Genomic DNA, 7201 nt, shown 5'->3' with positions numbered 1-7201 from the left:
TTCATACCTCTCGGCCCTTGTTGAATCACACATCAGGATCACAGAGGGTGACGATGAACTAGTTTGGGCTCAAGAAAAACATGGAATATATTCTCCTAAAGAAGGATATCTTTGCATCTATGCGGACCATCGATCACTGATTATAGAGCATTGGTGGAGCTAGCTGTGGAAATTAAAGGCACCCCCAAAATCATGACCGTTCATGTGGACAGTGCTCAGGAACAAGGCCCCCACGGGGGACAATCTCATGAAACAGGTTTTCCACGACCCATCTTGGTGTTGCTTCTACAAGAAAAGCTCAAAATCCATCGACCACCTCTTCCTATTATGTCTGGTCACCATGGACCTATGGATATCGACTCTCCTCACCACCCATATCCCTAGCCGATGGGAGGGCACATCTGTACATGATGCTTGGCAATCATGGTGGGCATTGGCAACCCCGAACAAAGCCAGAAACCTTCCTCTCCTCATCTGTCAGGCCATCTGGTAGCCCGAAACCAGCTCATTTTCATGAATAACATACCTAACTGGCACATCATCTCTACCCGTATTCTAGCCATCTGTCACCTCATCCTTGATGATGACTATACACCATCCACCAGGACTGTTATACCTGAAGCTATCAACAGAGACTACCCTTGGGCATATATTAACGGGTCAGCTCAAGAAGGAGGGTGTGGGGGGGGAGGGGGGTTATACTCTACCTATCATATACACATTTTTTTAAAATTAAAATGGGTCTAGGAATGGGTACAAATAATTTTGCCGAGCTCATTACTCTCAGTCATCTCCTACAATTTGCATTAGAAAAACATTGCAGAAATATACAAATTTTTGGGGACTCAAAGATTGTTATCAATTGGATAAACAATATTTCTACTTGCCATGGTTATACTCTGAGGCACATTCTGGAAGAGGCACAAAGACTCATAACTCATTTTGATTTCTTTGTTTGCCGCCATCTACACAGGGAGCACAACCCGGTTCCGATCAACTTTCCAAGGAAGTTGCGAACCAGCCTAGAGGTACATGGATGATACAGGAACAGAGGGACGTGAACACTATCAATACTATCACTGGCCATACATGGACTTCAGAGCATAAAGGCCCGGAGGAGCCTGTTCTTACATGGATTTCTTTTGCATATTTATCAGTACAAATATATCATTTATACTTGTTGTATATAAAGGCAAAACAAAATCTCTACTCCCTGTATAGAGCATTTTTGAACTTTGATATTTTTTGAAAAACTATACTCCCTGCGTGGAGCCATTTTGAGCTTTGATATTTTTTGGATGAGTGAGTCGCCTCACTTTACAACATATGCTACACAACATCTACAATATGTAATTTTCGGTTAGGGAATCATTATTGTAATATAAGGTAAAATAGTTCTTAACTTATAATTACTACTTACATATTATATATTGTAATGTCATATCTATATTATGATTTTCTTTTATCGAAAAAGTTATTCCTAATTTTATTAATAAACAAAATTACAAAGGAATTTAAACTTCTGTGATCCATAACATTGTTAAGATAGTCTTCGGCAAAATCACATAACCAATCTTTTGTCGACGCGTTTCGAACCAACCAGTGTGGTTCATCGTCAGGACAAGTTGAAGAACCAATCTGGCTTAGCTCGATTAAATATAGTGTGCAGAGACTCCAACGTCTAAAATTCTAACGGCTAATTTGACCTAATGAACCTGGTCAAATCACTAAAATAGTTAATTAATATTTCTAGAAATAGTTAAAATTGGTAAAAAGGAATTCATTTGTTAATTTAAATAAATAGATATATTATTAATATTATTTCTATTAATAGAGTCTATAGTATAATATGAATATTATAATTATAATGGTCATTATATATTAAATGATTTATTATTATTTATTATTTAAATAATTGAATAATAATAAATTAATTTAAAATAGATATATTATTAATATTATTTCAAATCTCTAGTATAATATTAATATTTTAACTATAATGGTCATTATATAATGATTTATTACTATTCAAATATATTATTAAATAATTATTATTTAATATTAATAATAAATAGATATATTATTAAATGATTGAATTCATTTGTTAGTTTAAAGATAAATAGATATATTATTAATATTGTTTCAAATATTAAGAGAATATTTTAATTATAATGGTCATTATATAATATATATTAAATGATTTAATTATTATTCAATTATTATTTAAATATAAGTGAATGGTAATAAATCACTACTATTTTTATAATTTAGTTACATTAGGTAATTATGTAATAATAACTTAATGGTCCATTGGTAAGTTAGATTTCCATTATTTAGTTCTTTAAAATATATCATATTCAATATTTAAATATAATGGTCATTAAAATAATAAGTTATATAAAGTAATATATGTTTATTGAATACTCTATAACTACTAAATAATTTTTAATCCCAAACAAATTGTTAAAACATTATTCTTCCTAGAGTCTTGTTATCCTAGGTCAATGCCATTATTAAGGGTAAAGTCCACATTAATTCCTAATAGTATAACAATAATATTGGTAAAAAAATTTATCCTTTAAACTTAATGGTCAATTAATCAATGATAGTTCAATAATAGAGGAAACTAAGACCTTAGGTAAATAAATTGTTACCTAGAGGGTTGAAACTAAAATGATTGGTCTATCACAATTTATCCTTTAAACCTAAGGTCAATTGATAAGGTCGCTCTATCAATCAGCGGATTAGCGAGCATTCAGCGGATTTAAGACATGGTAGGACCAAGTCCTCGGCCTTGGCTGAGCATGCGGGGAAGACTATGCATCATGTATGTATAGAGGAGGCTCAAGTCATTGCCAAAGTTGCGCAGTTTCACCATCGTAAATTTAGAGAGGCCCTGGAGATTGAGAAAAGGCCGAACAATCTTAATAGGGATGATGGCTGGAAGATCAGCAGTTGCTGGGTCCCAGCCTTGTCTTCCTAGCCTCCTCATTCCTCGTTTTTGTCTGGTCTTAGGGTTTCTTTCTTCCCCTTCCTTTAATTTTCTTTTGGCAGATTTGTCTGATTTTTTTGGGAGTGTTTTTAATAAGTTAGGAATCAGTCTCGAGCTTATTAGTGTATTAACCTTAACTGGTTTATGATACCATTGGGCATTTATTATTATTTTTTCATAAATTTATTATTATACATTGAGTTTCCCTTTTATCAATGTCTATAAAGACCCCCTTTCTTAATCCTTATAAATAATAATAATATTTACCTTATGACATAGTTGACTTTAATATATTTTTTGAATAAATAAATATGGAATAAATATCGATTATTGACCTTAGGTTTAAAGGATAAATTGTGATAGACCAATCATTTTAGTTTCAACCCTGTAGGTAACAATTTATTTACCTAAGGTCTTAGTTTCCTCTATTATTGAACTATCATTGATTAATTGACCATTAAGTTTAAAGGATAAAAAATTTTACCAATATTATTGTTATACTATTAGGAATTAATGTGGACTTTACCCTTAATAATGGCATTGACCTAGGATAACAAGACTCTAGGAAGAATAATGTTTTAACAATTTGTTTGGGATTAAAAATTATTTAGTAGTTATAGAGTATTCAATAAACATATATTACTTTATATAACTTATTATTTTAGTGACCATTATATTTAAATATTGAATATGATATATTTTAAAGAACTAAATAATGGAAATCTAACTTACCAATGGACCATTAAGTTATTATTACATAATTACCTAATGTAACTAAATTATAAAAATAGTAGTGATTTATTACCATTCACTTATATTTAAATAATAATTAAATCATTTAATATATATTATATAATGACCATTATAATTAAAATATTAATATTATACTAGAGATTTGAAATAATATTAATAATATATCTATTTTTAAATTAATTTATTATTATTCAATTATTTAAATAATAAATAATAATAAATCATTTAATATATAATGACCATTATAATTATAATATTCGTATTATACTATAGACTCTATTAATAGAAATAATATTAATAATATATCTATTTATTTAAATTAACAAATGAATTCTTTTTTACCAATTTTAACTATTTCTAGAAATATTAATTAACTATTTTAGTGATTTGACCAGGTTCATTAGCTCAAATTAGCCGTTAGAATTTTAGCCGTTGGAGTCTCTGCACACTATGTTTAATCGAGCTAAGCCAGATTGGTTCTTCAACTTGTCCTGACGATGAACCACACTGGTTGGTTCGAAACGCGTCGACAAAAGATTGGTTATGTGATTTTGCCGAAGACTATCTTAACAAACAAAATTACAATATAACAAATTGAATTTATTATTTCTATTACTTTAACTTTTTACAGACACTACAACATCTCCCTCATACTACTTTCTATATTACTTTTAACCTTTTATTATTATTTAATTGAACCGACATGTACATGTTTACAAATCCTTTACCTCTTAAAAATTGAACATAATGAGCCACAATGTAAAAATGTTGACAAACTTTCTTACATTACATCGACACATCTCCCCTATACTAGGCTATAGAGCGTCTCTCAAAGCCATAAAATGAAGTTGTCATTGACAAAAATATAAGCAAATATTAGTAGCCAAGTTATAGTGACATAAATAAAAGATTTTAAAACCAAGCTAAAAAATAAAATACACTTTTTCCAAAAACTACAACACAATACAAAAACTAATTCTTTTCACATAGTTTTTTAAATGTATGGTATCACAAAAGCTCAAACTCGAGTTGTATTAAAATAAAATGTAATTATGGTTGACAAAAATATAAGCAAAGACAAGTAGCCAAGTTATAGTGACGTTGTTTAATTTATACAAAAAAAAACAACTTTTTTAAGTGTTGCATATTTTCGCTGAAGTTTTTGTAGATAGAAGCATATTTGCTACAAGATTGTGTAAAAAAAAATTGTGTAGTAAATATGAATAGTATTGACAATTGGAGTGATAGATTTCATGTGCAATTGAAACAACATGTCCATGTGCGATTGCAACAAAATCTTGATAATGAGCAACAAAAGAAATATTAACGCAAGAAAAGAAATGTTAGTACAAGAATAATGTGTGTCAAAATACTTTACAAGTAAATAAAATGTTACAGAAACATTTTTTTTCTAAGTAATACTAATCTATTTATAAGGTCAAAAATAAAAATACAACGAGGCGCCGGCCTCTGCGGTGCTGAACAGAGTTATGTCAAAATTAATCAAAAGACTATACTCGACTGCCCAATGAGGGAAAACCAGTCCGAGAGAACCCAATGTAAAAGGCCCACGCAGGGGTCTCAGAACAAAACTTAAAAAAGCCCACATAGGAGTCCTGAACCAAAACCAATCAAAACTAGCAAAATGGTTTACAAAAAAAGACAGTAGAGAAAAACCCAGGAAAACCAACCTGTGGAACATCTAAAGAGCAACGGATGACATCTAGCGAATGGATCAACTGTCAGAAGGAACCCCCTGAGTCTCATCTGGTGGAGGCTCTTCCACAATACGACATGCATACTCATACCAGTCATCATCCTCTGTTGACGTGCCGCGCGGGAGGCCACTGATTGCTTGCGGGCCTGCTGAGCTTCCTGCGCCTGCATGCTTGCCTGACGTGTCGCCCGCCCTATCTTCCATTGCATGCTTACCTCCAGCCAGCTCCTCGCCATGCAGAATGTTGTCACCACTAGCCTTACTTGTTTTCTCTACCGTCTGTTGCTTGCTATTGTTTCGTTTCTCTAGTTCACAGTCCTCCTTGTTCTTCTTGTCTGCCTTCTACTACTCCCTATTGTTCTTCTTCTCTGGACCAAGAACGCGAATCTGAGCATTCTGCTCATTCTGCAGGTTGATTTCCTCGTTGAATGTAATAGTGACGGTGGCTAAGATGTCAGGGCGATTCAACATACTATGGAACAAAAATTGGGTCGTGTGGTGAGAGGGATGAAGGGGGGAAGGGAGATTGGCAGTTTGGGTAGCAGCATTCATTCTTCTGACTCCATGGGCCTGTTCCCGGCCTCTACCACTGCGTGTGTAAGGGTAACTACCAGAGAAATGATCTCTGGAGAGAGTAGTAGATGGGGAAGAGGAAGGAGTGGCGAAATCATGGTTGGGCGTCAAAGGGAGGCGAGTGCTTCCGCTACGACTACCACCTCTACGGCTACTCATTCGATGTCAACTATGTGCCATGCTTGAATGTCTTCTGTTGAGCTGGGCCAAAATTTTTGTGTTGTGAACAGTGAGAGCAATTGGGGAGGCAGAGGTAGCACTGGAGATGGTGGAGCTATTCAGAAGAGAAACAGAGGAACTATGGGTGGAATTCAACGCACAGTGATTTGATTGAGATAAATGGAAACCATTCCCCAAATCAACGTAGTTGAGTATCCAACGCCGCCTCCCAGTAATTGTGCGAGAGCTCGGATCCATAGCACGAGGGGGGCAAAAGCAGTTTAGCGATGAAGGGTTGAATGAGTTTTGTCTTGTGGGAGCCATGGCCTTATGCCTGCCGCAAATACCTCGACTAGCACACCAGACTAATGGTGCCTGCAAACCATCTATAGCTTGCAATAAATTGGCATGGAAGGGGACGCGGGTGGCCATGTGGCTTGGCCACCTACCGTCCTTCTGTCTAATTTGCTTTAAATTCATTATAATCACCCACATCCGGGTATGTTACAGATGCATTGATAACAAACAAACTAGAACAATTGATGATGTAATGAAGGTTGTTCAAAGTGGCTTGATTTCAGTAATGATGTTATTGAGTGTCAAGGTAAACATGCCATGGAAATAGAGCTTTTTCAGAACAAAGATTATAGATGATATGTTTTCTAGATACTCTTGAAAAATTGTTTTAGTGATGGTTGGGAAATATTCTTGGAGTTGTGGTATTTGCAATATGTAATCTATTTTTCCATCACTTGTTTCCATTATGCATTCCACACTAAGGTGATAGCAATAACGTGTACTCTCCTCGTAGATTGTGTAGTTTGATGAATTTAGAAGTATGTTGTCTGCACATTTACTACAAATTTGATGATAGGGTGGTAAAAGGCATTTTTTTCTTGGAGTATTCCTTGCACTTGTTTCAAAAGAAAGTTTAATTATTAAGTTGCAATATGTTTTGGTGAGACAAATAACAAGGTTTTGAATATAATGTTATATATCCATTAAAA

The sequence above is a fragment of the Pinus tabuliformis genome, chromosome 1_1 (assembly GCF_031772625.1).
Source record: "Pinus tabuliformis cultivar Carrire ecotype Pingquan chromosome 1_1, CPIR1, whole genome shotgun sequence".
Lineage (NCBI taxonomy): Eukaryota > Viridiplantae > Streptophyta > Pinopsida > Pinales > Pinaceae > Pinus > Pinus tabuliformis.
Note: the sequence above shows the minus strand (reverse complement) of the source record.